At 40.4% G+C, this 11,124-nt stretch overlaps 1 pseudogene; it reads left to right on the top strand.

Moving 5' to 3' along the window:
• Positions 1 to 2,611: 2,611 nt before the first annotated feature.
• On the top strand, positions 2,612 to 6,557 carry LOC107754886 (uncharacterized protein K02A2.6-like; annotated as a pseudogene).
• The last annotated feature ends 4,567 nt before the right edge of the window (positions 6,558 to 11,124 follow it).

Genomic DNA, 11,124 nt, shown 5'->3' with positions numbered 1-11,124 from the left:
GGAAAAACGTATATTTACACTTATATGAAATGTAACTAATATAATGACAGGATTAATAACATGCCTCATTTTCAATGCACATATTTGAAAAAGAAAAACAACAACAAAACAGAAATTACATTTTAATAACAAAAATGTATTCCCTAGACAGAGCTACATTCACTCTAAAGCCTTAATCTGATATGTAGCCTAATCTTTTAATTGGGGCCCATATCAGACACTAGTCTTCCCCAAAAATCTACTATTTATTTTTTTATTTGTTTGTTTGCTCATGAAGGATCACTTGCATTCATAGGTTTTGGTTGAAGATTTGACGACATTCAGAGTACAAAAAAAAAAAAAAAATTCACATCAGAGCAGGCACTTTCACAGCAATGTTAAATCTGGATGTAAAAGCAGAGCATGGGCAAAGCTTAATTTGAAGTCAAAAGCCACACTTGCTAGTTTGTAGTTCGTCATTCTATGGCTCAAAACTAATTATGGAAATTACAATTTAACAGCATGAAATCTTTTGTGTGCACTTTAAAGCCAGCAGAGGTGCGAACCAGTGAATGCAAACGTTGCTGCACAAGGTTCTCATGAAGGAATCAACAGGGGTGAGTCCTCACAGGTGTTTTTGGCCCCCTTACACCTGACATAAACACATAAACATGCGTTTCATATAGAGTCTGAATCAGCTGGATTGCATTTACACCACAAATTTCAATGTGCCTCCACTGGAATAATTGCATGACATTCATGGCACACATGATAGCTGATAACGGTGAAATGTTTTAGGTAGGTCAGCTACATGAAATAATGACATAAGAATAGATGATGACAGATTCACCAAGTCTGTGAAAAAGGGACAGATGGAGATCTTTGTAATAGTTTCTCTATTACGCAATACTTGAATATTTGAATGTCTACCAAAAATGCATTATCATTTACACCTCCCCTCCCTTTTTTTGAATCGGAATCATTTACACTTTAATGTAATATGTAATATTGATGTAATATGATCTGGAGTACTTCTGAATAGTTTGATTCAATAATAAGAAATGCACATTATGTGGTGGTTTTGCAGGAACACCAGAAGCAGCCAATTCACTTCTCACAGCTGTGAATGAAACTCAACTTTAGATGGCTGCTGCTATCCTCCTATGGATTCCGAATAGGCACTTTATTGACATCATGTCTACCTTGAAGGATTGAAATGAAGGACAACATCAGTGAAGAAAACTATTGAAGTAGTTCTGCCCTTATTTGTTCAGACAAAAATGACCGAATCTTTTTTGTTTGCTGAAAATGTAAATTCCTGATTTTATACATACATATATACAGTATATACAGTATATACAAATATATATATATATATATATATATATATATTACATCTACATTTGCACTTCCCCCCTGGTTGTTTGCATTTATTGCTTCTGCTGCTCTCAATAAAGCCCCCACATAATTATGGGCCTTCTGGTGTAATTATTAAATATGAAGTTCTCTTTACAGAATTAGTACCTGAAACAAACAAGAATGTATTTGATGTCACCAACCTCACAAACTTTGGCAAATCCAGTGATTGTCATCCTCAAAAGAGCTCACTGTCAGCCTAGTATTCTGTAAACATATTTTTTTTCCCAGACAGATTTGTATATTTAAAAAAACTTACTCATAGAAGTTATCACCCAATCAGATCAGTATCTTAATAGATGGAGAACAGGTTGTGGCAGTTTGTGGCAGAATAATGATGGAGAAACTACATGGCATCTCTGGCTGAATTCACAATAACATACTACCCTTACTATTGCAAAAATAGAACAAATGTTATTCTGAATTCAGCATATCTTAAGTTGTGTATTGCATTTCAAGCGTTGTACATTTTGTCCTTCGACACCCCGAACTGGTGCTCTGTTGTATGGCACATGTGCAGTATGCGCTGATGAATGTCACCTGTATACCAGTGAATAGATAGTAAAGTTACATTGTACAAGACTCGTGTCAGTGGCCCTGTCCCAAATGGCACCCTAAACCATCACGGTCTTCCTCTGAGTCCGCACATTCGTGACGTAATGCCGCTTTGACTGTCGGGTAGAAGTCTGCTGCGGAGCTTGCACCAGTGCGGGCTCGGCAGAAGTGCGGATCGAGGGCGCATAACGGCTGCAAAGGGGGCGCTCGCGAGCACCCTTCTGAACGCTAAAATGACAAATGGGACACCCTACTGTCTCGTGGACTTAACGGACACACGCACGCGGCGGCCATTGTAAGTCCGTAAGACCGCAAGTGCACATGAAGTGTTCCATTTGGGACATGGCCAGTGTCGTCGTTTAATGCAGTACACGTTCATCTAATGAAGATGTAACAAAACTGGCGACGAGGATAAACGCTCTCTTATCTTCCGCGGCACTCCTAGATGTAGTGTTATTCAGCTGACAACGGCTGCACGCGGTTGCAAGCGTTCGTCGGAAGCTAACAGGTAAAACTCATGCGAAGCCAATCGCGCTGGGAGAATAGCGCAAACAGAGAAAAGAGAAGACGGCTGCACATCACGAAGACGACAATCCAGCGCGGGAGGAAAGAGTCGGCTACAAAAGAGTGAGTGGAAAAATACACTGACAAACAGACCAAAATGGCGGGTCTAGTGGGTCAAATCGGACCTTATGATGAAACTGTCGAGCAGTGGAGCTCTTATACTGAGCGGTTTGATTATTTCGTCAAAGCTAACGGAATAAGAGATGAGGTGTTAGTACCAACGTTCCTCAGTGTAATGGGCAGCAAGACGTATAATCTACTGCACAGTCTGGTCCAGCCCAATAAGCCTGGTGATTGCTTATTTAAGGACATTGTAGCATTGCTCCAAGAACATTATGCACCAAAACCCCTCATCATTGCTGAAAGATTTCGCTTTCATAAACGAAATCAGTTAGAGGGAGAATCGATTGTACAATTTGTTGCCGTATTGAAGCGATTGTCGGAACACTGCGAATTTGGCACAGCACTGAACGACACAATAAGAGACAGATTCGCCCGTGGACTGCGTAGTGAGACAATTCAAAAATGACTCCTATGCGAAAGTAATCTTACATTAGAGCGAGCAATAGAAATCAGTGTATCCATGGAAATGGCTGCGAAAGACGTGCAAGAGTTAAGTGTATCCAGTCAAGTTCACAAAGTATACAGTGAGAAAATAAAACAGGATGGTAAGAAAGCATGTTACCGCTGTGGAAAGAGTGGTCATCCGGCACAGGAATGCTGGTACAAAGACAAAGACTGAAGAAACTGTGGAAGAAAAGGGCACATTGAACGTGCATGTCAAAACAAAAAGCTGATGGTAATTGAGAAAGTAAATCCAACTAAACATGTGGAACCGAGGAAAGGTTATGTCAGGAAAACTAAAAAGAAACGTGTAAATCAAGTGGAATATACAGGGAAACAAGAGGATGAATCTGATGAAAATGAGTTCTCACATGTTATGTCTGTGTCTTTAAATTCTGATGGCTACTGGGTGACGCCACGGCTGGATGGGGAGGCCGTCCCTATGCAAGTGGACACAGGTGCAGCTGTATCGCTCGTGGCAGAGTCAACTTCTCTAGAGAAGTGGCCACACCTCTGTCCCAGGAAAGCGAACCTGTCCCTGAAATCATACACATGAGAGCTTGTACCTCTTTCAGGGGTTGTGGATGTGACTGTAGAGCTGAACAAACAGAAGGTAAAATTACCACTGTATATTGTGAAAGGTAGTAGTCACACAGCTCTAATGGGCCGAGCATGGCTAGAGAAAATAAAGTTAAACTGGCAGGAATTGCACTCAGTAGCGAAAGAGTCTACCAGTTTGCAAAACATCCTGAGGAAGCATGCAGAAGTGTTCGGAGACAAACTGGGGAACATGAAAGATATTATGGTAAAGCTGGCCATTAAACCTGACAGTAAACCTAAGTGCCTAAAAGCGCGCCCTGTTCCTTATGCGTTTAAGCCGAAGGTGGAAACAGAACTAGACCACCTGGAGAAAACTGGAGTACTTAAGAAAGTAAGTGTTAGTGAGTGGGCCACACCAATTGTTCCTGTATTAAAAAAAGATGGAACAGTCAGAATTTGTGGCGATTTCAAGGTTACTGTCAACCCTGTTTTAACCGTGGAACAGTACCCCTTGCCATTAATCGAAGATCTTTTTGATGGATTATCAGGCGGCCAGAAATTCAGTAAAATAGACTTATGTCATGCTTACCTTCAAATGCAGGTAGATCCTGTTTCCCAGGAGCTGTTGAACATCGTGACACACAAGGGCCTACAAACTTCGGCTCCAGCATTGTTTCAGCGTGCCATGGACCAAATCCTGAGTGGCTTGAATGGAGTACAGTGTTATCTCGATTACCTGTTAATCACAGGAAAAGATGATGAGGATCATCTCAGGAACTTGAATACAACACTGCAGCGGCTACAGGAGTATGGTCTCCGGGTAAAGAAAGACAAATGTGAATTCTTCCAACCCACCATTGAATATCTTGGGCATGTAATTGACAGCGCTGGTCTCCACACAGCATCATCAAAGGTAAAAGCTATTGTGGATGCACCATCTCCAAAGAACGTAAGCCAGCTGAGATCATTCTTAGGGCTACTAACATACTATGCAAAGTTCATGCCAAACCTGGCCAGCAGGCTTCGTCCCCTACATGAACTGCTGAACAAGTCCAAACAATGGAAATGGTCCGACAGATGTGAGAAGGCATTCAGGGATGTGAAATGTGTATTAACACAATCCAAGGTCCTCACGCATTACAACCCTTCACTACCGATACAGCTGGCATGTGATGCTTCACCGTATGGTGTCGGCGCAGTTTTTCACACGTTATGCCATCTGGTGAAGAAAGGCCAATCGCCTTTGCGTCAAGGACCCTGAACTCAGCAGAGAGCAATTATGCTCAAATTGAACGAGAAGCCTTAGCAATCTTATTTGGCGTCAAGAAATTTCACCAGTACTTGTTTGGGCGCAAATTTACTCTACTTACTGACCTAGACCACTTACCTCTATCTTTGGTCCCCAAACCGGCATTCCCTCATTGGCGGCAAATCGCATGCAGCGCTGGGCTCTGTTGTTGTCTGCACATCAGTATGACATTAAGTACAGGAGATCCGAGCAGCACTGTAACGCAGATGGACTGTCCAGGTTGCCTCTGCCAGACACACTACCAGAAGGCAGTCAAGCTGACATCTTTTACTTTAAGGAAGTGCAGAGTGCGCCTGTCACTGCAGCTCAAGTGAAACGGTTCACAACAACTGACCCAGTTTTGTCAGAAGTTTTGGCCTGGATCTCTCATGGCAAGAGAGGAGAGATGACAGACAACTTCAAACCTTATCTGGTCTGACAAAATGAGCTCACAGTACAATCTGGCTGCCTACTATGGGCTTATCGTGTCATTATACCCCCACCTCTGAGGCATGCAGGCCACGCGGGAGTAGTGAGGATGAAAGAGATGGCATGCAGCTACTTCTGGTGGCCTGGCATAGATGCAGAGATCGAAGAGGAAGCAAGGGGTTGTCCAGATTGCCAGAATGTAAGAAACATGCCACAGATAGCCCCCTTGCACCCATGGAACTTTCCAGAGGAGCCATGGCAAAGAATACATATCGACTTCGCAGGACCAATGGAGAGCCACATGTTTCTGGTGATTGTCGACACTCACAGCAAATGGCCGGAGGTAGCAGTTATGAACAGCACATCTTCTGAGAAAACCATCGAAGAGCTTAGATCTGTGTTCAGTCGTTTTGGGATACCACAGCAGCTTGTAAGCGATAATGGCCCCCAACTGGTGTCTGAAGAGTTTCAGTCCTTCCTGCGTGTGAATGGGATTCAACACATCAGATCTGCGCCTTATCACCCATCCACCAATGGCCTGGCTGAACGATTTGTCCAGACTCTGAAGAAGGCTCTAAAGACATCGCAGGGTAAGGGTTCCCTAAACCAGCGATTGAACACTTTTCGGTTGTCTTATAGGAACACGCCTCATGCAGTCACTAAAGTCTCTCCAGCTACAGCACTGCTGAAATTACAAATACGCAGCAGACTGGACCTGCTGAGACCAACAGCAACCAAGCAGATTGTCTTGTCACAACAGCGAATGCAGACGGAGAGGCGATGTAAGGCGAAGTTTAGAAGTTTCAACAGAGGCGACAGCGTACTTGCTCGTAATTATGGAAAGGGAGCAAAATGGGTACTCGCAACCATTCTTGCACAAACTGGCCCTGTTTCGTACATTGTTGAAACTAAAGACAATCAGACATGGAGGAGACATGTTGACCAGTTATTGTCTTCAGCAATCTCCAGTGATGACCCCAGTGATTTGGAGGCCCAACAACAACTCGCATCTCACATCAACCCTGGTCAGGATGTGGTACCAGAAATCTTGCCCACACCACCTTCTAGTGAACCTCGGGTAAGCGGTCCTTCTGAGAATACATCTCCTATACCAGCTACACCAGTGACTGTTACAGACACTCTAGTAAAAACACCACCTGTGCCTCTTCTTCATCATTATCCGACTAGAGTGCGGAAACCACCACAAAGACTGGATCGCTAGTTAGTGGCTAACCCACATCTTTGGGGCAGAATAATCCCCAGGGTTCAGCCAGGGAAACGAGGCAGTCTACCCTATTTCGCTAGTGTTAGAAGTTATGTGCATATATATATTTAAAAGTGTTTATATCGTTAATGTTCCTAAAGTAAAAAAAAAGAAAGAAAATAAAACATATGTATGATGTCAAAAGTGTTTAGTTGTTGAGGTTGATGTTGAAAGTCAGAGGGGAGGAGTATGTTGTGTATTGCATTTCAAGCGTTGTACATTTTGTCCTTCGACACCCCGTACTGGTGCTCTGTTGTATGGCACATGCGCAGTATGCGCTGATGTCACCTGTATACCAGTGAACAGATAGTAAAGTTACGTTGTACAAGACTCGTGTCAGTGTCGTCGTTTAATGCAGTACACGTTCATCTAATGAAGATGTAACATCTTTTAGGGTTAAAAAAAGACCACTAGACCACTTCCTGTTCCACTGAATTTCATATAAGCAACACCTGATTTTCACTGAACACTGAGTCAGAAAATGCACTGTGGGACATCTGAACGTGGCTAGTGGTGGGTTGGCAGAAAGGTAGAACAATTGCTTTTTTTAAAAATTATTATTATATTATACCTCTTCTAAACAGGAAACCATCATAGTAAGGCCTCTAACTTCACATTCAAAGTGGGTGTTTACTTAGGAGTCATAAAAGCAGCAAATGTCCGAGAGGGGGTGAAAAGTTTAGTTTTAAATTACAGAAAACAACCCAACCGTGAAATATTATGAATGGAGAACAGAGGAACATTTTAAATGACATATTCCACTGACTACCACTAGCTGCCCACCTCATTCAAGTATCACTAGCCGAAATGATATGATATAGTTAGAGGTACAAGATCAAAATAAAACAAAGAAAAAATAAACATATTAATAATAAAAAATATAATTTAAGTTTTAAATGGGAAAACAATAACCAATATTAATAATTTGTATTAATAAAATAATTTATATACAAAATGAAACAAATTTACACAGCAATATTATTATTTTCAGTAATTTGCAATGTGCCAATTACTAAGTGCTCCAGTGATGATGTATTTTTGTAGGCCAGCCCAGATGTTTACATCATCCTGATTCCCTTGACAAAAACCCAGTTGGATTTTTTAATTGGCTTCTGGATTATTGCAGCTGATGTCACGGTCATGTCATGGACAACTCTTTTAATCTTTATTTAAAGGTGACATATCATGAAAATCTGACTTTTCCAGGTTTTATGTGCTATAATCAGGCCCCCGGTGCATCTAATACCAAGGAAACGTGAAAAAGATTAACCCAGTAACTTTGTTTTGGGAAGCCTTTTTCTGCAAGCGTCTGAAAAAACGAGCGCGTCTGATTTTGCTCCCCTAGTGACGTTGCACAGGGATCTCGTTATAATATTACCACCCCTTAATCTGTAATTTTCCACCCACGGCACCTCATTTTGATTTCGCAAGTGTTTAGAATTAGACAGCCTTTGCACACAGGCTTACGCTGAAAACAACAAAATGGAACCTCAAGGTTGATCTAGGAAAATGTGTGCAAATGTATAGGGCCCCATTCCTATATTTTGCCTGGGGCCCCCAATTCACTAAATCCACCCCTGCCCACATACAGAAGAATGTTTTAACAGGTATCATATCAGAAATTATTGTAGGTTTGCCTGAACATTCAATGAAGATCTTGTGTCTCAACTACTCTTCATCAGGAAGTGCACTGACAATAACATCAGGCTGGTCCTGCCCCAGGATAGGGGTAAGTTCAGTCATCCGAAGAACCAATGAAACCACATGAAACAGTGCTAAATTCTTATCTACGTTGGGTTGTCATGGGCCAGAATAGAGCTGATTGATTGATTGCATTGAGGACTTTAAATAATAGAAATCTTAACAAGAGATGGGGAAAAAATAAAGGTAGTGAAATTTCGGGTTAACCAAACACACTGTACCTAATGCTATCCTTTCTCACTCCCAAGCTGTTTAATGATAATAATAAAAACACATTTCACCATTAATATATAAATTCTCCATTGTTTTTCTATGGTAAAATGCAATACCATTAAAGCAATTTACAGAACACTCATTCAAAGCGGATTACCTCTGACAAACGTCTATGGAGCTTCTGCTGGACAGTAAAATATATGAATCTGCAGTGTGTGCCGCTCTGAAACCAGTTACCTGATCCAGTTCCCATCAGCCACCTGAGGTCAACTGATCCAAGATCTGCTGCAGGAGGATGGTTTAAGGTCTTGTGGTAATGACTGCTTTTTTAATTCCTGAAAGTGGCCTGCAAGGAAGAAAACATCTTTGAGAAGTAGTTTCCACCAAGGGCATAAAATTTAGGGATGCTAGGGACATGTCCCTACCTATATCCAGCGACTAGTAAATTGTCCATAGTAATAATTTTGAATCATTCTATTCGGATCGCATTCGGAGAACAGTTAGTGTAGCAAATGAATATAAAGATACAGTTTTGAATGTTTTAGGATTAACAGCGCTTTGGATGGTTTCCATATACTTGTCTAGATCAACTTTGAATAAAGAAAAAAGAGTTTTAAAGCATTACATTTGTATGTATGTGAAATTTAGCTAGCAGGAAACTCAAATTAATGAAGTTATATTTTTGTTGTATTTTCTTTTGAGCAGTCAAACAATCCAAAGAAAACCTTTTTTAAACTGTTGTAATTTTGTTGGTTTTACATAAAACGGTGTAATTATTGACTGATGAATATGCCAACATAAACCTCTCTTTATGAATTATGAGAATGTTAGCTACATAGCTAAAAGTAAAGACTTTAGATGACATGAAACTGTGGTCAAAAGACTATCATAAGTGCCAAAATGTTTGGGTAGTTGGATCGGGGGGGGGGTTGAGGGTGTTGTCTGTCGTTATATGTCCCCACCAATATCAAAATCAAACCTTGTCCTGGTCCTTGTGGATCCAATGATGAAGGAGGCCCTCTAGTGGCGTGATGTACCTTTTAAAAACAACAACACTTGAAAGTCTTGACTAGATCAAAAAGGGCAATGACAGAATGAAGCAATAAGCCCAATAACAGCTGAGGGGCGTTGTTAGGCACGACGCGGAGTGATTAAAACCCCCTTAGCTGTTATAAATTCACTGTAAACCACGGCTTCACGGGGCTTATTGCTTTTATAAAACGGTTATTCCATATATGTAGTAAGGTTTCACAAAATAAAACGGAGCAAATAAAGTGTAATATTAATAAAAACAGTATTCTTCCACCAAACAATGTAGTTCCTCAGAATCAGTTGTGGTTGCAACAAAGTGGTTGCCGAGCAACACACAAACGTAAAACAAAGGTGTATGTTTGTAGAGTAACAGCTTCGAACGCGGCTCAACCAATCAGAATCAAGGACCGGAACTATCCGTTTTATAAAAGGGCATTTTATGAGACAGCAATGTAGTTACATCTCCTCCATTTCTGCAGATTTCATAAGGATACATTAGCAGACAAATGCTACAGTATGTGCAGAATAGCATACTAACATCCAACCCTTACTATTTCTGCAGTATAGCATGTACACGGTATACTATACTATACATACAAGTATGTCAAGGTCATATGAAAACATTGTAGCTTACTTCTGCTTGAAAGATGTTATAATGTTTCACATACTCTGTTGAATAAAAGCAGCCATGACGTCAATGCTCAAAATCTGTTTCTGAAGTAAATCAAGACACTGTGGCCGTTTCCACAGTGCTGAAAGCAAACCCAGAAGAAAAACATAAAGTGCTAAATATTTTATTAGCATATTGAGTGAATTACTGTCCCCGTAGAAAAGAAACCTCTGCTGTGTATGTAATGTGTGTGTGTGTGTGAACATATTTAAAGAAAAAAAATACAATCAGGGAGCAAAAGCAAACTGCAAATATTACACCACTGTTCCCAAAACACGAGCACAAATTTCCTCTCTGACAAGAATTAATGCCACTAATTATTCTCAGTGCTCACAAATGAAAATCACTTTATCAACACATAAAAATACCAAGTAATAATTTTCTGTGGGAATTTCCTACAGCAAAGGAAAGCAGACTTTCTGCTTCTTCGTGTCTCTCCAAATGAATTCATGAACGAGTATTATATACTGTACAAACACTTTCAAATAATGATACGCAAATATATGAAATTAGAAATATATAAATGGAAACCGGTCCAGGCAGATGTACCCCTGAGAGTCAAAACCATAATCATGCAGAAAATATCAAAACAATGAATAATAATAATAATAATAATGTGTGAATTTCAGAAGAATAACAAAATACAGTCACTTACAAGAAAAAAATAAATACATAATTGCACATTGCACAAAAGCTCCTTGTGATATTAAATCTCTTGCTGCAAAGCTGTAATATATTCAATAATTATACAATGCAAGTGCTGTTTAAGACATGATACTGGCATCAGGCTACACCATTTCTGCCAAATACGACATCATAAATATGTAAATACCTTTATATAATATCTTTTAATGAGGACGTTTTGTATGGAAGCTTATTTCTGCCACAGAATAAAAAATAAAGGTTGTT

The sequence above is a fragment of the Sinocyclocheilus rhinocerous genome, unplaced genomic scaffold (genome assembly GCF_001515625.1).
Source record: "Sinocyclocheilus rhinocerous isolate Xijiao unplaced genomic scaffold, SAMN03320098_v1.1 scaffold2788, whole genome shotgun sequence".
Lineage (NCBI taxonomy): Eukaryota > Metazoa > Chordata > Actinopteri > Cypriniformes > Cyprinidae > Sinocyclocheilus > Sinocyclocheilus rhinocerous.
This window is presented reverse-complemented; position numbering and strand designations above follow the sequence as displayed.